Source organism: Sebastes umbrosus, chromosome 1 (assembly GCF_015220745.1).
Source record: "Sebastes umbrosus isolate fSebUmb1 chromosome 1, fSebUmb1.pri, whole genome shotgun sequence".
Classification (NCBI taxonomy): domain Eukaryota; kingdom Metazoa; phylum Chordata; class Actinopteri; order Perciformes; family Sebastidae; genus Sebastes; species Sebastes umbrosus.
In genome coordinates, this window is record NC_051269.1 from 32366425 (window position 1) to 32388415 (window position 21991).

At 42.8% G+C, this 21991-nt stretch overlaps 1 long non-coding RNA gene across 1 annotated transcript; it reads right to left on the bottom strand.

Annotated features, from left to right (window-relative positions):
* Window positions 1–12334: 12334 nt before the first annotated feature.
* On the bottom strand, window positions 12335–21782 carry LOC119485155. The gene is made up of 3 exons (XR_005206198.1): window positions 21742–21782; window positions 13057–13172; window positions 12335–12864 (listed from the first exon to the last, which is right to left on the bottom strand). It is a non-coding gene; the product is annotated as an uncharacterized LOC119485155 (long non-coding RNA).
* Window positions 21783–21991: the final 209 nt, after the last annotated feature.

Sequence of the window (21991 nt, forward strand, 5' to 3'; positions counted from 1 at the left end):
GTGAGTGCGCTCACTCCCCTGAAGGCAGGAAGTGTGTGTGTGTGTAGTAGCAGATAAGTGACAGGGTTAAGGACCTCTGAATGATGCCCTCTGCCTCTTTTACCTGCTGGCAAGGTGTCTGCCAGGTGAGAAGCTGGCCAGAGCAAACAGGGCAACTGAATGCCAATCAGCAGTGGCCTACAGGTCATGTGTGGTCAACTTCTGTTAGAGGAGGAGGGTGTTTAAGCTGTAGTGTGGACTTTGTAACGTTTTAATGAGCTTTGTGTGCGTGTAACTGCATATTAGACTCCTGTGGGATGTAGTTGACAGGGTTCTGGTGGAGGCAGGAGACTGATTTGGACTCTGTTATGAGAAGAAAGGGAGTTGACTGCTGAGGCATCAATGAAAGCTTGGTTCTGCCCATAGATGGCAGCATTACACTCCTCCGTCCGTGTGTCACACCCCTCTTTCAACCGTTTCATTGCAGCACAGTAAAGACTTTCTCTCTGACACTGTTGATCCCTAAAGGGAAATTTGATTTCCACCTCACAAGATGATCAATGCAGGTTGTAGTCTCCTGGAACTGTCTCAGTTTCCTGCTCAAGGACACTAAGGCAGGCCAGGTTCCCTGCTGTCATTGGGCTGTTTAGTAAACCAGGTGAGATTTCGACAGATTTTAACTTTGGTTCATTATAAACTGACTGAAAATGTACTATATATTATATATATATATATATATATATATATATATATACACATATTTTAAATGAACGTACAGTCACTTTATTACAGTATTAATCTTGGTACCATTTTATAGTGGTCATTACAACAGAAGTTATGTTCCTTTTTCCAGAGAAAATCCAGTAATTCTGCCCTAAAAAATATCTATGAAAAATCTAGGACATCTCTGGGACACTTTGCCTCCAAACGTCACCTTCAGCACACACACTACCTCCCAACATCAGCAATCAACTCTGAGCGGTGAGGACAGTATGGAGAATGCAGGTAGTACAAATAGTACCTCTGCTATACTTGTAAGTTTGTCATTTACAGTGTTACAGTGTCTGTGGCTAATTTGACTCCCTCCCTACCACTCATTTATATCCCTTATATTCTGTCACTCTCTGCTGTCTCTGATAACTATTTCTTGAATACTATGAATTCTGGGTGACCATTAGATGTTGTATCTTGGCATTAAAATGGACGAAACACGATAGACAGAGCTGTGAGGGGGTGGGACTGCCAGGTTTGAACGCATTTTTTGGATTTGTGAATGTGGTGTGTTCAAGTTAAGACAGGGTGTTAGATTGCCCTTTAAAACTTCAGTAGGCAGAAAGTTTTTGCCATCATTGGGCAAAAATTCCATTATAACCTTTCAGCATATTGTAATTCAAGTGTTCTGAGAGAAAACTAGACGTCTGCACCTCCTCATGGCTCTGTTTTCAGGCTTTAAAAAAAACTAGTCTGTGACGGGAGACTTTTGCCAATCACAGGTAATTTCAGAGAGAGAGCGTTCCTATTGGCTGTGCTCCAGCTGGTGGGCGGTGCTTGGTATTTCTTCAACTGATCTCAACATGGCTGCCAAACTTTCTCAATTTAAAGCTAAACAGTACACTACAAGATGTTTCTGAAAACGTGTGAGGCAAGAAATAGGCATTACAGACCGTTTAATAAAAATAACTTTTTAAAATCATGTTTGCTCCATTTCTATCCACTGCAGCTTTATAGGAACAGTGTCTAACTTTTCAGGGGATCTATTGGCAGAAATGGAATATAATATTAATAATCATGTTTTCGTTACCATAGAACGAGCCGTTTATATCTACATGGGTAGCGGGTCCTCTCCACGGCGTCCGCCATGTTGCACTGCCATGTTTCTACAGTAGCCCAGAACAGCTTGGGCTGTAGTCAATAACATTACTCGCTCTCGTCGACGTCGCTCTCTCTCTCTTGCTTCACCAGTCACATTCCACGAACACACACACTCTACACTGTCTCTGCTCCAAACGAACTATGTACTCTTATAACAACTGACTCTAGACAGGCCCATTCTCATTTTTGTGTCGGCCACCACAGTTCTTTTAAACACACAGGAGAGGCTTCAGTTGGTTGCCAACTGCAACCTCACTGCTAGATAAGATAAGATCAGATAAGATAAGATATACTTTTATTGTCCCCGTGGGGAAATTTTCCTGGACTCCATCCAACTGCAGTTACAAACACTAAATTAAAACAGCATCAACAACAATAATAAACGATTCCACACAAGACAGGGAAACAGTTCAACAGAAACAGACGTTTCAACACATACACAGTCTACGTACATAATGGCACATATTATCACACACACCATGGCAGGTATTGCACCGTCTACCGTCTTGCCCATATTGCACAGACAATAGCCCAATATTACACAGATGCAACATATTGCACTGTCCCTATTTAACATATTGCACTGTCCCTATTTAACATATTGCATTGTCCCTATTTAACATATTGCACTGTCCCTATTTAACATATTGCACTGTCCTTATAGCTTTGTGTTATGAGTTGTTAAGAAGTTTAATAGACATTGGCAAGAATGAATGTTTGTAACGGTTCAATCTGCACCGTGGGACTCCATAACTCCTGCCGGAGATACTGCCAGATTCCACACACTGTTCCATTAAAGGCTTGTCAGTATCATATTGCAAGAACAATAACATTTTCATCATTTTTTTGTATCATGAATTGGTTGTTTTCTGTAACACAGTTATGTACCGGACTATTTCTTGGCCAAAGTCACCGCACCCGGCCAACAAATAGTCCGACACATAACCCCTAGTACGCCTCGTTTTTTTGTACAGTTTAAATAAACAAGATATGCCATGTTAATTAATAACCATAAGAGTAAGAGATTTAGTTACGTTTAGACAGAGCCAGGCTAGCTCTTTCCCTCTGTTTCCAGTCTTTATGCTAAGCTAAGCTAACCGGCTGCTGGCTCCATCTACATATATACCAGAGAGTGATGTTAATCTTCTCATATAACTCTCAGCGAGAAAGCAAATAAGTGTATTTCCCAAAATTACTGAACTACTCCTTTAAACCAGAGAACTGACTGATTGGCACACGCACACACCGGCACACAGCCTCCATAAACTGGGTCACACAATCCGTTGTACAGATGCCTCTACATTCTGTTTACTATCATGACCCATGAAATTGATTCTTTTTATCTGTATGTTTGTGAGCGTTTTCACGGCGTGACACAGGTTGCTCTCCCTCTTTCCCTCCATGCCCTCGCCATACCGTACCTGGTACGTTTGTGTTGTGTGCGAGATACTCATTTCATGGTTCATTTGTCGCCTCACGAGCTCCGTTAATAAACAAGACCCTTTGTTGTCGGCGTCTCTCTGACACCCCCCTGTGTGTCGGCTGTCAGACGACTTGTCTGCGGCTCTCGTGTGGGATTAGGTGAGGCGTCACGCTCATCAGCATCACGCTGTTGTGTCGATAGTGAGGAAAAATACTGTCAAAATCATTACCAATTTCACCATCGCCCATTTAGGGATTATAACTCCTTCCACCAACAAATCAGTAAATCTTATTGTTCTCGGATTGTGCGACAATGGATTTTTGAATTGAAAAATGGTGCATTTTCTATGAACGTAATCATGGGAAACAGTTTTTTTTCCCTGCCTGTGTTATCTGTTTGTCCATGTGTCTGTCTATCTGATTAAAAAAAAAAAAAATCCATAAGAATTGCTCAACGGCAGGGTTCATCTCCCATCTGCCCAGAATGCACCTGTGATGGGAGAGAGCAGCACTAACACCTGAAGCACGCACAAAGGAAGGTACTTTTTTCCATTAAAACATCTCTCCAAGTATTTTCCGTCTTTCAAGGATCTCTGCGAGGCACCGCGGTCATTTTTTCCCTCAAACTCTCTGTAAAATTATTCTCTTTCATAGCAAGCTTGTGAAAAGCTTTGAGGAAGATGCACAAAGGAACAGTTGGCATAAATGTGACTATAATAATAGCCTTGATGATTCACAGAGTAGTGTTGGTTTTTTTTTTTTTAAACATGTTTTTCAAATTTGTTTAATAAATTAAAGCAGACACATTCATGATGATGAAGAGGATATCACTGTAATTCATATTATTTTTACTTTATGCCACACTCTCTATTAAAAAGCTGTTTCTTTGGAGCCTAACATTGAATATTGAGTTTATTTTTTCCACTCAGACAGCATGAAGGAGTGTTTATATGTTGTGTTATTAAAAGGGAGAGAGCTGAGACAGTGACTAATCTATTTCCTTTCACACACAGCAGCCAGTAATCACTGTTCTATGGAGCTGCTCACTCATCCATCCATAATGTTATCAAGACACATTATCTGTGTGTGTGTTTTTGCGAACGCTTATGTGTGTCTTCTGTGCACTTGTGTGTGTGTTTTTTAGGGGGCTTTGTAAGCAGGTGTTAAACATGCTTGTGTGGCCATTTTTGGTGTGCGTAAGAGTGCCCATCGGTGTTTCTCAGAATTTGAAAACTGCGTGTACCTTTGTGTCAGATACAAATGCAACACGTTCTGCCCGCAGCCCGTGGCTCGATCTCACATTGTCAGCTAGCGGAGGTCACACTCTAATGTGTGAACATCGGCCCCCTCCGCCTGGTCCTGAAAGGCAGATGAAGCTTTCTGCTTGGACAAGGCCACAAAGACACGTCTCCCAGCTGCTTTTATACCGCGTCTGACTCACTGTGCTGCCACCAAGGTCTCTATATTATCTATCAGTTTGACAGTTTGCAGTGCTGTGGATATTGTAAATAATATATATAAAAGCTGATATTAGTGCACATACAGGTGAACCACTTGTGGTTTGGATTGAAAACGCACAAGCCAGGGATGGATGTGTTAACAAACAATAGGAGGATCTTTCAAAAAGTGAGGTAATGTTGTAAATCAGGTGCATCGGGGTGCTGTGGTCAATGTCACATCTTGTGCCGAGGTTTGGATGGTTAAGAAAAGGAAACTGATGAAGATCTGAAGGAAAATGCACGCCTACTCTGGTGAGGTGCTGGCTTGCACATACAGTAGGTGGTAGCTAGAATGTTGACATATTGATGTTAGAGGTATTTTTGGACATGAATAGCCTCTTTATGGAATCTATATTCACGCTGTTGACAACAACAACAACAAAAACAACAACAACCTCATGTTGATTAATCAAATTAAAAGATTGCATTCCCCACCTTTGTGAAAGAAACATAAGAAGTGGAGAAGTGGAGTCACCGTGACATCACTCATTGGTTTGTGGACTGCCGTTTTGAAGCCTCGAGACACGAGAGGGTGGAGCTAAGTACAACCAAATGCTGAATAAGACATTTTTAGGCGACCAAAAGGTTAAAATTAACTTTCATGAACTGAAAAGAGACCGGACAACGCCGTGGTAGCGACCTGTCAATCACAAGGTAGCCACGCCCTAATGCATTCCCTGTTTTATGGTCTATTTGACTGTAAATGGGACCATAACTTACTAAATGAACATCATGCTGTATTGAAGAAGACTTGAAACTAGTGATTGAGACCATAAACTCATGTTTACAATGTTTACTGAGGTAATAAATCAAGTGAGAAGTAGGGTCATTTTCTCATAGACTTCTATACAATCAGACTTCTTTTTGCAACCAGAGGAGTCGCCCCCTTCTGGCTATTAGAAAGAATGCAAGTTTAAGGCACTTCCGCATTGGCTTCACTTTTCAGACCTGGAGGTTGCCCACAGGAAAAAATAGAACCACCATTTTCCCTCATTTTCTGATTCATTCTTTATTAGATGTTCTCAGTAATCTGCTCTCTATCTGCTGTTTGTGTTTGTTTGGAGAGATGACGTGTCAGGCAGTGATCCTCGTGAGAGTGTCAGGACCTTGACCTCCACGTGACCCCAGCTCTGTTTTACTGCCCCTCCCCCTGCTAGCACCTACACCTGTCATCACTCATTAGGCAGTATGGCAAACAACGCTGCAGGATGTATTCTCGTTCTCTCGTTGACCTCTCTTTCACCAACATATATATACATGATGTACAGTACTGTCAGTGAACCTCTCCCCTTGAATTTCTCCTGGTTTTGATCAGCAGCTGCTCTGTACTGACATGGTTGGAGAGAATCCACTGTTGATCGGCTGTAAGCCAAGACAAGCATATCAGCTGGAGGTAAGACTAGATTTTCAAATGTATGTTTTTCAGTGCAGTTTGGTTCAGGATTTTAGCATTTGCACTTAAATCCATTCGCTCATACAAAAATATCAGCCGATTAGACTGTTGTCAGGCTAATAAATAGGCGGTATCAGTTGCTATAAGCCCCATAGGTGTGGGTCAATAGGGGCCTACTGCACCCACTAGTAGGTTTTATCATTTATTCACATTGTAGACCAACGAACGAAGGTATAAAAGAACACGACAGCGACCTCTAGTGACCGTAGTAATTATGACTGGAGCAGAGGAGGAAGTCAGGCCCTGTAGTATAGAGAGTATGAAGGGTTGGAGGTTGGGGATGACGGATAAAACACAGGGTTTTCACCCAGGAGACTGGAGTTTGCATCCTGTGTCAAACCAACAATGTGTAGCTGTCTTTGTGTTAATAGTTATTTTAACCCAAAACACAATGTTTTTCCCTAAACTTAACTGTTTTTTGTTTTTTTTGCCTAAACCTAAAGAAGTTGTACCTTTATTTCCTAAACCTAAAGAAGTCTTTTTGTTTGTGTTAAAAAAGTGACCTTTCATTCATTTTTACAACATGTTAGAATATGTTGCTTTTAAGTTTCACTTTCACTTTTACAACGTAGTAGGCGTAGTAGGCCTCTACTGACCCACATCTATGGTCCTTTTGGCGACTGATAACGGCTATTTAATTGCCTGATAACGGTCGAATCGGGTGCAAATATGGATATCAAAACATCTCCTACAAACACATTACATAAATGGAAGATGCAATGCAAAATCATGTCATAAAATGTATTCCATACAGTATATGGCTGCATTAGGGAATAATCCAAATTGTCCAAATCCCAAAGATATTCAATTTACAGTGATAGAAAACAGAGAAAAGAAGCTGGAGCGGTAAACACTTTATAATACAGCCCACAATTTACAGTGTCATTTTGTTGTATAAATCACGTACAAATAAAATACTAACCTGTTCCTACTGGTACTTAAATGCAGATACAGAGGAAAATAACACTATGGAACCGGGACATTGACCCCACATAGACACTCCAATGATTAACATTGATTATCAATATTGTCAGTAGTTAATTTTACATGACAAATTGATTAATTGACTAATCAATTCAGCACTTATTACACACATTCATATCACATTTCATGCATGTGTAATAAATAGAATTTGTAAATGTCAGCCTCACCCAAAAATAGGGATTTTGAGCCATACAACATATTTCAGACAGAGGGTCACAGCAGCAGGCAGGTCTTAGGTAAGGTGCAGAAGTATTTGGGTGAATGGTTGGTGAGTCATACACCCTGTTCTCCTGCAGCCCCTGTCTGTATATTGGAAAGCAGGCTGTGCTCCTTGACTCATTCCCCTCTCCCTGGGGAGTCCTCTCTGTCAGACTGCAGGGGAAATTGACCTGTGAGTAAAGCGGGCATTTTGGGGAATGGTTATTTATTGAACTGGGAGAGAGAGGAGACTTTATGATTCACTGACGGGTTCAGTCACACACACCCAAACACAAACACACACCCAGATGCACACACTCAAATACAGATGTTCTGTATTGCTCTGTGAGAGAACTTTTTATGAAAAGAGTTGAAGTATCGAGATAACTTCAAGTGCCGAATGTATCAAGGTTCTTTTTTCTCTCTTATTCTCTGACTCACAAAGGAGCTTTCTGTTGGTACAATATGATCCGGTCTAGTCAGTGTAACTGGTACTCAGGTGTCTGTAATCTGTTTTTACCACGTTTTGTTTCATTTAATTTCATTTTGAAAACTGTAAACTGTATCAGCAAAAACCTTTCAGGAGCCAAGAAATACACCAATTGAATTTGTCCAGTAGGGGTGGAAAGCAAAGGATGGACAATGTTTCACAGCTACATTGGAAGGAAGGATGTTAGTTTTGTACCAGCATTCTGAATTGCCACTCGAAATCTCCAAATTTTCAGTGAATAATGAAGTGAATAATGAAATGTTAATTTAGTCTGATTATCAGGCTAAAAGTAAACAGACATGAAAACTAATCAGCAAATTTGATTCATGAGGTTTTCACCCAACATCAATCATTTATAACCGAGTAAATTGTGTCTTGTAATAGATAACAAATTATTTCAACCAGCGGATACAGATCAACATTATCTTTCATTTGGAGTTGTATTTCTGGTCAACTGGTGAATGTAAGTCCAATATTCAGTCTATTTTAGCTCTGTTTTGGTCTCCACCAACTCAACTTTAGCTGCTAAATGCTCCACTCGCTAACTTTGTCTGTGTCTGGGCAGGTAGTGTGCAAGAGATTTATCAGAGTTTTATTGAAAACATCTGCCTGCTGCTGCTGGAAACAATGCTGAGATGTGAAAAGGAATCAATACAATAACGTTACACACCGCAAAACCAAAACAATTCGCTAAAAGACGCTAAACTGCTCCGCAGAACAAAGGGCAAATACTGAGTTGGTTGACAATTATCTGTAGGTTTGTCACTAAGTGACCACTTTCACATTAAACACAGTCATTTTATCCAATCTTGATTAAACAAAATACTGATTAATGCAGCTTTAAATATTTCTATTATCACAGATTTAGACAATCTAACAGTGGATGATAAGTAACACATGAACATGTAGACATCTTTGGGGGCTACAAATGTGTTTAAAATCAAAACAGATGTCTCAAGATGACAGATATTGAAAACATGACCCCCTTGATTCTTGCTCTACAGCGTTCAACCGCCCAAACTGAACAAAGAAAAACACTGAGATGCCTTGAGAGCATTTCATGATACCGTTCTTTGAGAAACACACAAACGCACCCCACCCAGGCCAGCGGTCCAGCTGATCTGATGCTTAGCGACATGACCTTCATGTCTTGCCCAGCACCATGGAAAGCCCCCCGGGTGGCTCTCGCTCTCTACCTCACCTCCCCCCACCCACCATGCTGCCTGTTTGGGGCTCTCCCTGCTCTGGTCTGGTACCTACTGTCACTTGCTATTCGGAGACAACACGCGGGCACAGCTACCCCACAACACACAGGTGCAGCCGAGCGTGATTAAGACACACAAAGTCATATATGCACACTCAACCATGCACACAAATGACAAATATGAATAATCAAAACACCCACACATGTTGGTTTTGAGAGTAAATATCAAGGACACACAGGTTGGAGGAGGGTGTGGACGAATGTGTTGTTAGTTTATTGGTGTTTACTGTGTGATAAGTGAGTGTTCTGTAGAGATACAGTGTTGTCTGAGGTGTTACAGAATATTTAAGTTAAGGTCGTGGTGATTTTAATGTTCTCTTTAAACGCACTGTTGCTGATGTGATGTAAATCAACAGGACATGAGGAGTAGGAGGTGATGTAGGACCTGCCACACCCTGGTTTCCTGTTGGTGGTCATGGTCATGGTCACGGTCTGTCTGTGTGTCTTCTAACAGGCAGGGTTGTAATCAAGCACCGAGCTGTCCTGTCCTGACGTGAACTGGCCACTTACGATCCCGAAGACACGCTCGCTCTGACAGCTTACATTATAATTCATGAGGTGGATGCTAGTCTCCTCCACACACACACACACACACACACCATATTTCTCATATATCTCATCTCACAGTGTATAGTCGCACAGCTACAAAGACAGCCCTGCAGCCTGCCTGCGTTATTGCTGCAGATAGTTTTTCCTCACCGCACGAACAACATAATCAGTTGATTTGCTCTGTTGTTGATGTGAAAGACTCCAGTTTTATCTGTGGTGGTATCTGGAGTGGTCCAAGTGAAGCCACTGCAGAAGCGCCTTTAACTTACATTCCTTCTAACAGCCAGCAGGGGGCGACTCTTCTGGTTGCAAAAAGAAGTCTGATTATATAGAAGTCTATGAGAAAATGAGCCTACTTCTCACTTGATTTATTACCTCAGTAAACATTGTAAACTTGATTTTATGGTCTCAATCGCTAGTTTGAAGTCTTCTTCAATACAGCATGATGTTCATTTAGTAAATTATGGTCCCATTTAGAGTCAATCACTCTGGGGGCTTGATACAGCCTCACAGAGCTGATGGCATGGCTTTAGACTAACTTAACTTGTTGCCATGAATTTCTCAAAAGCATTAATGCATTGCAGGAGATTTTTTACTGTGAAGCAGCTGCAGACATGCAACATATACAGATGTGTAGGTCAAGTTAGCTCAGAATGCTAACTAGCTTGAGTTGATGTATTTAATACATTTCATTACTTATTTGTTGTCCAGAATATTGTTCAATGCATACTGAACATGTAAAATGATTTTAATGCAGTCCAATAAGTAGAAAATAAGTTGAAAGTTACTTTTTATACACAGCAAACACACAAACTGCCACAAACTACCAAGCTGCCTTTACACAAGAACCAAGGCTCTCTGATTTTTTCTTTCCACCTTTGTGGCAGATCTATTCGTGACTGTGAAGAGGGAAAAGTTATACACCGTGATGTTGCTTTTCAATGTAGTCAGCCATGAGAACATGCCACAAAGGGTATAAAAATAATCAGAAATTCTGTCAGTATAAATAAATGGAGCCTCAGATGTAGAAGCCGGAGCTGGTATGTGAGGTTTTCAACAGGACAGGAACACAAACACAGCACGTCAACAGTGACAAGAAAAAAAACCAACACCCACAAAACAACCTTAGAACATTTCTGTTCGTTTGGTCGTCCTCTGCTTCTTTCTCTCTCCCCTTTGCTGTCTGTGTTTCCTTTACTGACTCTGTATGAGAAACTTGAATGTTGCTCTGTCTGAAAGGAGAAGCCTGTGGTTCAGAGGGATGTATTTGTGTGTGTGTGTGTGTGTGTGTGTGTGTGTGTGTGTTGGCCTCTCAGGGTGTGTGTGTTTGAGAAGTGGAAATGCACTTTGGTCCGCAAGCTTATTAATGCATGCATCTCCCTGTGACACATCCGTCTGGGGGAAAGTCCAGGTCAGATTCACACACATTATCTGTTTTTCTTTGAGGGTTAGAAAAACTTGTTTTTGCATCAGTGTCTGTTTTCCCTCTTGGTTTAGGAATCTCTGAGGTTTTAATTTGCGAAATCCACTGACCAGAAAAGCTTAATTGTTCCACAGCTGTGCTGAAATGTTTTTTTAAAAATCCTTCCTTTGCAGTGAGAATGAGGCCAGTGTGAGGAAATTCCCTGGGTTTGTGCCTTTGCTGGAATAGATAGCTGGAATAGATAGCCGGATAACGTCTGCGCTATGCAATCTGACCTCAAACGACCCAGCACATTATGGTGTGTTATTCACACACGTTCACACGCACATAAAAGTTGAACTGAAAACATGGTTTTAAAAAAAAAAACTTGTTTCAGTTCTTCTGGACACAGAGTCCACGGAAGTGCTAGACATCGCCAGCGGACTTAAGAAAACGGTTGTGTGTGTGTGTGTGTGTGTGTGTCACTCAGTCGGCCTGCCTTTATGTGTCTGGTTATCTACAGTACGTGTGTGGGCGTGTTTGAAGGAACCAGGAGTGAATATGTGAGAAAGTATTCACAAGAATATGCGTTTAGAAGGAAAACTCTTTTTCTTTACTACTTGGGTTGTCATAGTTCTGACCATTATTCCTATCAGGTATGGTAGGAAGAAATAGTCTGCAGTCCTTGTCGTGCACTTGCTTAGTTTAAAAAAGCTGATTTGACTCCCAGTTACCCGTAGGCCTATACGTGGCCAAGACATCTGCGTTTTATGTAGCTGAGGATATCAGGTTTCTCTAATCCCATACCCAGATTATAGGAAAACCAGGTTTCTCGTTTACATGACATTTAAGAAATTCTCTTATTGGTGAAAGCCAACTGTAAACGCACTGATTGTAACCGACATTTTGGGTAAGCTCAGCTACAATCTCGCCTCCAAAATAAGCAGTTTGAATAATATGGTTTGGGGTTTGTTTGCAGCCTGTGTGATTGTCTTACCTCTCGTGTTCTTTGGCAGCTCAGTACCCCCTGGCATTATATTCATATTGGACGACTCAGTCGAGCATGAATGAAAGTGCAAAAGCAAGCATTCAGTATCAACGCAGGAAGTAGCTTTTTATGTAGCGACAATAACACCCCATTTATACCTGGTAGTGACATGTAATCTGCATTACAATATCTGGATCTGTATTCAATATGCAAATTAGTTACTCGTCAATGAACATGACGTGCTCCAGGTCCAGGAGAGCGATGCTGCTGTATAGGCTTCACTTATTTTTTGTTTCAGGGTTTTGCAGTTTTCCAATATCACCGTTCTGTCTTGTGATGCATGTCTTTTACCTGGATCCCTGCTTCTGTAAAGTCACGTAAAACAGTCTGATATATACAATACAGTACAATATAGTTGTAGTCTGTGAGTGGTTGTGGAAATATCTGTGTTTCTTTGTGCCGCGCATACACTCACAAGAGAGAAGGAGAGCAGCAGCTTGTGCTGGGAGACAGGTGCACTCATCTTCAAGACACTTCCCTCTCTCTAATATCTACATCTGCATCTCTCTCCTCCCGCCTCCCTCCTCCTTCCTCCTATCTCTCTCTCTCTCTCTCTCTGCAGTGTTCAGGTGGGATGGTGACGCATCGGCTCAAGCAGGCGTCTTATTAGCTGAGCGCTAACAGGCAGCCTGTGTTCCCGTGGGGGCTGAATGCTGCTGAGTCATCCTGTACAAGCTGAACAGTACAAGTCTTCAGTCTTCTTCCTGACACACACACACACACACACACACACACTGGCAGCTGAAATACACTCACCTGCACATACACATGAACTTCTGATTTGCTGGACTCCACTGAGAGTTTTACTGTGTAGGTGTATCAGGTTCTGTGTGTGTGTGTGTGTGTGTGTGTGTGTGTGTGGGAGAGGATTTTTACATGTAACTGCTGCAGCCAACCTCCAGCTCTCTTTCTCTCCGTCACCTGTGCAGCTCATCGAAACAGCAGCACGAGACCAGAATCGTTGACAGATCGTCTCTCCGCCCCATCAGTCTGCCTCTTTAGTCCACATCACCTGGTTACCCCGACAACAGTTTGAAACATGCCATACAGTAATGGATCGCTGTGGTGAAAGACCAATCACTGTTCCCATCAATCACTACCTCCTCACCCTGAGTAATTTGATGAATTGTTTGTTTTTCGTGGCAACCGCCCGTGTTTTTCTGCAGGTTATGAAATTGCATATTTCACTTGCTGCTGTTAAAGGAACAACATTGGACACTTTTTCCACAAGAAAATTAGTTTTACACCTGTAAAACTGAATCCCCAGTGAAGAAGGTTAGTGAAGCAGCGACCAGGTGGAAGTTTGAAGAGATTTTTGTCTTTTTGTTATATTGTTAGCGGCTGCTTCCACTTTTAAGCCATCAGACTCTTTGTTGAAAGGAGGAAAAATATATCAAAAACTTAAAAAACATAGTTTAATGAAATTAAAAATATAACCCGAAGCCTACAGATAACTTTTCCAAATGCCAAACCTTAGCTAAGCAAGCGACCCTTTTGTTTCTGTCACACTTAAAGCCTTCCACTCTCGCACGACACATATGCAGTTTACAGTGACAACAGTGGCCTATTTATACCATGGACTGTATATAAGGAGTGGACGTACGTCACCCATTGGTTTCTGGACTGCCGTTTTGAAGCCTTGAGTTCGGCATTTTAATGTGTGTTACTTTATACTTCTTGGCTTTGGAAGTAGCAACCATTGTGAGCCATTGACTTATGCCAACGTATGCAGCGTAAGTTAGCTTACGTTTTTAGCATAAGTTAGAGCAGACACATTATTTAATATTTTTTTTTTACAATTTTGCTCTTGTGTTTTTGAAAGACTAAAAACTTGATAGTCTTTGTATTCCCCATGCACATCACGTTGGCATATGGACTAATAGGACATAAATAACTTGACAGGCCTCATGCGCTGAGTTGCGGTTGGACAATTGCAGTTCGGGAAGGGGTTTAGCGTATGGTCAATTGTATTATTCTGTTGTTTTTTTTTAAGACGTTTGATGAGATGAGATGCGGCTGCAACTTTGCAAACTAGAGACGTTTTCAGTGGTGCTAAGGTTGGCCGCTCTGCTGAGTTTATTCTGCTACTGTATATTTCAGAGGGAGTTTATTTCGGATGTTCTCACACTTTCACGCTGTCGAATATACTGCCAATTTCCCCCTATATATACTGAGAAACAAACTTGTTTCCTCAGCTGACAGAACACTTATTTTACACTGTTAGTCTTGGGCTGTGCACATTGGGTCCAGTCCGTGAACGTATATGAAAAACATCCATCAATATCCCCCTTCAACCTTATGCATGTTTTTATCCATTAATAAAATTTAATGACAGAGTGCGGAGGAGAGAAATAAAGAAAGGTTTCGCGGGGTCAAACTACCCACTGAGTTAATGTGCGTGAGAGATAGAGGCGAAGCGAGCCGGTCAGAGGGAAGAAAGAACGGAAAGAGCGAGTGAGAGTAACAGTAAACAGTCCAATGATCGATGAACACCTGACGTGACTCAGCTCTCGGTTGCCGGCCAGCATTTCCATGACTGCGCGACGAAGACAAACGACCCGGCAATGAAGGAAAATGAGGATTTTATCACCCATTTCCCTCTCACACTGTTGCTGGCCCACGCTCCCCAGATTGCTTGTGTGTGTGTGCTGGGAAGTTAACCAAATGTGTGTGCCGCGTTTCCTGACAGCCTGGCTTATGGTCGTACGCTGGCCCAAGGGTGCAGTTTAGAGAAATCACTCACTCAGTTGGAGACTTGTGGAGAAATGCCCAAGGTCTGGAACATCTATACGTTACCTGGGATCCTGTGTGCGTATGTGTGTGTATGCAAGGGAGTGTGTTTAAAAGGACATTTATCTCATCCTCAGATATAATTACACTGCCCCGGGGTAGAGGGGAGTTATCCAGCTCTCCCTCCTCTCTCTCTCAAACCCCTCTATCCTTCTCCTTCACCCTCCCTCTTTCTCTCTCTCACCTTCTCTTTCTTATCCGAGCTGAGAAAGCCGATCCGGCTCCGCCATCTTCGGAACTCATTATGGGATTAACTCATTCCCAGAGTGTGGATCTCTTCCCTCGGAGCCCGTGAAGGGGGCTCCCCTGTTCTTCGCTTCCCCAGACACGGCTCACTCTAGCCGGGGTAATCAACCGGCAGCACTCCTTTCCTCACAGCCTGGAGCTCCACCTCGGGGGAAATCACTTCTCGCTTCTCCTCGCTTCATCCAAAATATTAATCCCCTCCGAAATCTACTCAAAAAAAATAGAATGAATTATATAAAAATTCATCTGGATTCAGGAGAAGGGCTATTACAGCGGAAGGAGGGTTATGAAACATTTTTGTTTTAATCTTCACCGTGTGTAAAGTAATAGCCGACGAGCGAGCGAGCGCTTTTGTAATGATAATACCGGCGTTCCCGCAGACCTGACAGGAATGCGCAGCCTGGGGGGGAAGAAGTGTAATATCATCACTTCCTGTTTGTGAATCCCATGCCCCCATGGGCTGTTGGGTAATGACACCTGCCAACACGCCAACCACTCTCACTTACTCCGAGGGCAAGATTAACAGTTGAAAGCGAACCAGTTTGTTCTGAAGGGAGAGGTTGATTGAACAGGCTTTGGAGGGCTTGTAATGCTCCTCACCTCGACTCATCTGCGGTTTATCACACAACAAATACACATGCAAGTGCTTTCAGGCCCTCAGACGCAGTATGTGCTGTACAATGATAAATGTCACATCTTAAACCGGCTGAAGCCCTTTATGATTAGCCTCAAATAAAGGAGGGAAAAGGCTGTAAAAGTTATGAATTTGTTGTGTCCGTTGATGGGATAGTTCAAGGATTTCTCAGGCCACCAGGCACTGTTTTATGAGCGTATAGAGAAATTACATTCATAGACCCTTTTTCTATTCTCTACTGTCTTCACAACTGTGCAGCTGTCTTCAGCCCTGCTCGGGGGCATAATAACCATGTGTTGGTGCCACACACACACACTCATGCACCCCCATACACACAGTGTCATCTTCAGAGTCACAAGTTAGTGTTTTTCTAAATCGAGCCATGTGGCAGCCTCCTGTTACAAAGAAGCCACACATATTTTGGTGCAGACTGAGCATTTATCTAGCATAATGTGATTGTGCTGACGTGCCCTCGCTCTCGGAGGCGGCAGGTCAGGGTGGGCCACATGGTTTGGGGTCGGCCCCTCCCCTGGGCCCTGTTTTTACTCACAGCAGCGCTGGCCCTTGTTTGTTCACATGTCGTTTGTCAGTGGAGCCGGGCTGATCACAAGTGACGACTCCTGGTTTAAGTGCTGCTGCTTCTCCTCTCTTCTTTCCTGTTTGTTTTTGTCTTTACGTCACTGACTGCACTTTATCAGAAAATCTAGATACAACTACCTTCAAGCCAGTATTAACAGGAGAATCTTTCAAATTAGTATGATATCATACAGTTTTGTTTGAAGAAATATTGAACTTTCCCAGTGAAAATGGATGCAGTTGATTTGCTGCGTCCCCGAATTGGATCAAATGGAGGGGAGGTTAGCAGTTTGTCTTTTTTCATATGGCCACTGGGATGTGTCAAAGTCATAAATGATTCAATTCTAAACATCAATTCTGCTATTTTATTAATAACATGTTTACTAAACGTTAAGTAAAAGCAGTATTACTGTATTTTTTGGGCACTTGGGGGCATTGGAAACAAAGTGTTAAGAAAATACTGACATAACTTCACCTTTTAAGTTGATATGGCAACCTAGTTAGTGAATACTTGTTTTAGGCCTAGTCCACACGTATACAGGTATTTTTGTAAAGAGCGTTTTTCCAAATCTCTGTCCAGACAAAAACATGACAACACAACTGAAGCGCTGTCAAGGCCAGTGGGCAGGTTGGGCCACACACCAGCGACAAGGTCGGTGTTACCGCCATCTGCTGTCTGCCATCCGTTGCTCCTAAAGTAGTGTTATTATGGTAAGGATGGGGTCTGAGCGAGGCGTACAGCGTTACCACGATTTTGTACTCGGCGGCTCATGTTACCGCAGTCTTGGAAAGGGATGAGTGAGCGGACAGGTACTCAGTTGGTTGCAATCTGCACCCACACCACTGGATGCCGCCAAATCACACACATCACACACACTGTACCCACCCATCCACCCCAATGCAGTTTAGGAGACCAGGCTGTAATGCAAGCAGCTTCTGACACATGCCGCCAACCACATGGCCTTTATCTGCCCTCTGTCCACCGCACTCTTTGCACATTATGCTCACTGCACACAGACACATGTGGGCATCCTTGGGGCCTTTGAGATTTAGCCCATTTAAACCAATGTGTGTATATAGCCCATCTTTAATTTTCCTTCTCCCTCAGGCTCAATTTTTCATCACTTCCATCCACATGTAAGAGTTTGTGTTCCTCCCTTTCCACCTTCCTGTAGCTGACCCTTTACTTCCTTCCCCTGCATCCCTCGTCCCTCCTTCATCTCTCACCATCCCTCCCATCTCTTTGCTTTCTTTCCTTCTCCGTTACCCCCTCTCCACCCGCCCCCTGCCTCCTACAGGGAGCCTGCAAGCCCGTCTTCAGAGTTATGGCTCATTCTGGCCGAGTGTTACGACTCTTTTAACCACAAATGTCTCTTGAGTGACAGCCTGTGAGAGGAGAAAATGCTCGTCAGATTGCTGTTTAAGATTGGCCAGGGGAGACAGAGGAGCCAATCTGTGCTGGCTGAGAGTTTAAATATTCCACCTAGATTTAGCAGCTGCGAGACGAGGAAGCAACTTCAGTAGCAGTTTCCCCCACAGCGGAGATAGCTGTGGTGGGGAGCAGAGAGAGGTTGTTGGTTCAACTCCCTGTTGACAGAAGAGTAGGAAGATGTTGCTCTTAAGGGAGACATATGAGGCGTCTCCTGCACCTGTGCATTGCTGTTGTTTACGGTATCTAGACCCACACATCACCAGATCTCTCCATCTTTCTTTCTCTCTGTGTCACTCTATCATACTCCTCTCCTCCTCCTCCTTCCCATCCCCCTCCGCTGCTCTCTGCTCGCCGCTGTGGTGGGTTCAGTTCTTGACAAGGCCCCACATCCTGCTAGTTGCTAAATGAATAATACATGCATGTTCTAGCAGCGCTGTTAGACAGAGGGAGAGAGAGAGAGAGAGAAAAAAGAGAGAGCGCATGAGAGATGTTGTGTTTGTTGGTGTGTGTGTCTTGAAGCCCCTTATGGAAAGGCCAAAGCTGTCACAGAACTTTAGATCCAGTCTATATACAGCGTGTACAAGAGGAGACGTCTGCATTCGACAATCTCCTGTCAGATCCCACTCTTCTTTCTTTTTCAGCAGAGATGGGAAACCAGAGGTTGTCGGTGCAATTCCCATCGGGGTGAAAGAGAGGCCAGTGCAGCCCTTAGGAGAACGATTGAGAACATAATATCAGTCGAATTGGAAGAGCCTTTGATTTCCAACACTCACACTATGTGCGTGTTAGCAGCAATATAGCAGTCAGGTCTCACCATTTATTCCGAGCACCACTAGTTCCCTTTAACCCAGCAGAACGAGGGTTGCCCTACATTTTATCAGCTCCTCTCGTTCGGTTTTGACGGAGATCAAAGCGGTATGCCAGCAGCCAGCGGAGCTTGCATGCATTATCAATCATGTCTGTGGCTTTTTTGTTGTACAGGAAAAAAATATTGCCGAACACAGATCAAAAGGAAAAGGTCATCAAAGGCAAAATCATTCTCCAGATGCAGGGTAGTAGATTTACACAAATACAAAGGCAGAGGGCACAAACAAACCCAAAATCTTTCAGCTGCATGCGCTATTGTGCAGGTCCGGTGTGTACGTGCAAAGAAATAAGCGTGAAGAAAAACATTCTGTGCAAATCTGTCCTCTGACCCCGAAATTAGACGTGTGCAACTGTATGCTTTATAGTTCAGACAGCTTGTTATTTCTCGCTCTCTCTTCTAAAGACTAGAGATTTGTGGTGTAACCGTGGCACGTTATCTCAAAGGACACATGCAGAGTGAAATGATTCACCTCTCGCTCTGAACTATTTCCACTTTTATTAGGAAAAACAGAGCAAATGAATGAGAGCAGCGGGGGTCTCTGGGCAAAGTCGAGTTAGTGGAAGCAAGTGAGCCCAGCTTGTTTTCAGACGACATCTGTAAAGTGAGTTTTTTTTGGGGGTGTTTGGAGACGGTGTTAAACCAGGTATGAAGTGCATGCTCAGCAGTTTCCAGCGCTCCAGGTACAATAGAGGTTGTGGCACCTGAGACGGCAGGTTGCTGATTGATGCGCCATGACTTTATGCTTCTCACACCGACAGGCAGCTCAGGAATCTGTCTAACCCGCTCTGCACCAGACGCACATAAACATGCACAGACGCTTTGTTTCTGGGCAGAGTATCTGTGAGGGCAGCCATGCTGTTGGCAGCGCCTTTAACCTTGATACACGCTGCACATAATGAGCCAGATGTATGACTGCTGTTTGTCTCTCTAATTTTCTCGCAGCCACCACCACCAACATTCACACACAGCAAACTGTAACACGTCATGCTGATGCCATTGATGGTTCATTCCAATCAGTTAGAAAGCTGAGGTAACAGGGAGCAAATGTTCTTCTCCCATAATGCACCTGGTGAATGTTCTGGCAATTTTCTGTCTGCATCATGTATGAAAGTCCTGCATTCAATAGAACCCTCAGAACCAATGGATATAAGTATAGTTACGGCTGCTTACTCCACGACCAGTGGGACAACTGAAAAGTAAAGCCAATGCTTGAGTGCCTTAAACTTGCATTCTTTCTAACAGCCAGCAGGGGGCGACTCCTCTGGTTGCAAAAAGAAGTCTGATTGTATAGAAGTCTATGAGAAAATGAGCCTACTTCTCACTTGATTTATTACCTCAGTAAACATCGTAAACATGAGTTAATGGTCTCAATCGCTAGTTTCAAATCTTCTTCAATACAGCATGATGTTCATTTAGTAAATTATGGTCCCATTTAGAGTCAAATAGACCATAAAGCAGGGGATGCTTCAGGGCGTGGCTACCTTGTGATTGACAGGTTGCTACCACGGCGTTGTCCGGTCTGGGAGTTGTCCGCATTTTTGTCTTACAGCTTTAACCTTTCCACTGTGTGTTTTCAGTTCATGAAAGTTGATTATAACATTTGTGTCACCAAAAAAAATCTTATTTAATGTTCGGTTGTACTTAGCTCCACCCTCTTGTGTCATCTCTGGTTGCAAAAATCCAAGATGGCAACGGACAAAATGGCAAACTCGAGGCTTCACAACGGCAGTCCACAAACCAGTGGTTGACGTCAGGGTGATTACGTCCACTTCTGATATACAGTCTATGTTCACAACAAACTGGGTTATGCTGTAGTAGTCATTTGAAAAGTTTTAGTTGGTGCTCGTCATTGGAAACCATCGTAACTGTCATAACTCCAAGCAGACTAAGCAGCTGTTCAAGATCTAAAACTTTTCAGAACCACTTCTCAAGCTTTCAGGGGCTGAGTATTTGATCTAATGATATTTCCGTAGGCTAAATCTTTTGCTACAGATCTACTGGGAACAAAAAAAGTACCATCTCTGGCCTCTGTCTATCTCAGTGCCAGTGAATCACAGGCAAATCATCAGCCATTTGATGTAAAATATTGTGTCTGCCTTTGAAGTTATCTATGTGACATATCAGCGATTCAGCCAGGGGGATAAACAGTCATTCAACCCCAGGATCAGCATCAGAATACAACATTTAGACAGTCTGTGGGAAAAATCAGAACACCCTTCTTCTGTTGTGAAGTTATTTTCCAAGTTGCTGTTTCCTCCAGCGATATGGCCACGCATGGTGAGAAGAAACTTAACTGTGTGTTCTGTAAACCACTCATTTACACAAATAACTGAACCCAGCGAGGTTGGGGTTTGAATGTGTGAATATTAAGTCTGTGATAAGTTGAAAGTGTGTGAATTGGCAGTTTATGAGGCTGGATAATGCTGTATTTGTGCAGGAAGGGAAAGACAAAGAAAGAAAAGATTTGGGATATAAACATCCAACGTATCCTCATACAACGTATGATATCGTACGAAAAGTTATTCCTCATTTTTTGGTGCGTTCTTCTACGAATGTCCAGCAACACGTGTCAATTTCCGCTTGTTACATGCATACAGTCTTTTCAAAATAAACTTCGATCCTCACAGGAAACAACTTGGTTAGGTTTAGGCAAAGATTGTGGTTTGGGTTGAAATAATTATGCAAGTGGCGTAGCGTTAAGTACGGACGTTAAGTGACAAATAAATAAACATTGACTTCTGGTTTCACACGAGATACGAACACCGGTCTACTGGGCAAAAGTCCATCGTTTTTAGACCCACTCATCCACCGTCACCTCTTCCTCCTGATGCGGCATTTGTTGCTCTTTATACTTCCTGATTCACGGTTACGTGGATAACATACGAATTGATTACGTGGGATATATGAAATGAATGACTGAGAACAGCTTGAACCATCACCAAAAAAACACTGCTGCCCCTAAAAGTGTTGGTATATCTCGAAAACGATGATGAAACACAAACCTTTTATGTGTTTCAGACTGACTATATACATACCATGATGCAGCGGGGGCTGAGGTGTGAAGCGAGCCAAGGTCACAAAGAAATGTAAGGCTTTATTTGTATATGAACCGGACATACTTTGTTTCCATAGCAACTGTACTGACATCTTAGAGGGACTCTGTGTGTGCATGTTTGTCATAGTGGCTGCAATGGTACATTTCTCTCTATGTAAAGTAAGAACACACCAAACACTTAAAGGGTCAGATCACCCAAATAACAAACAAACTTATTTTTCTACTTGACT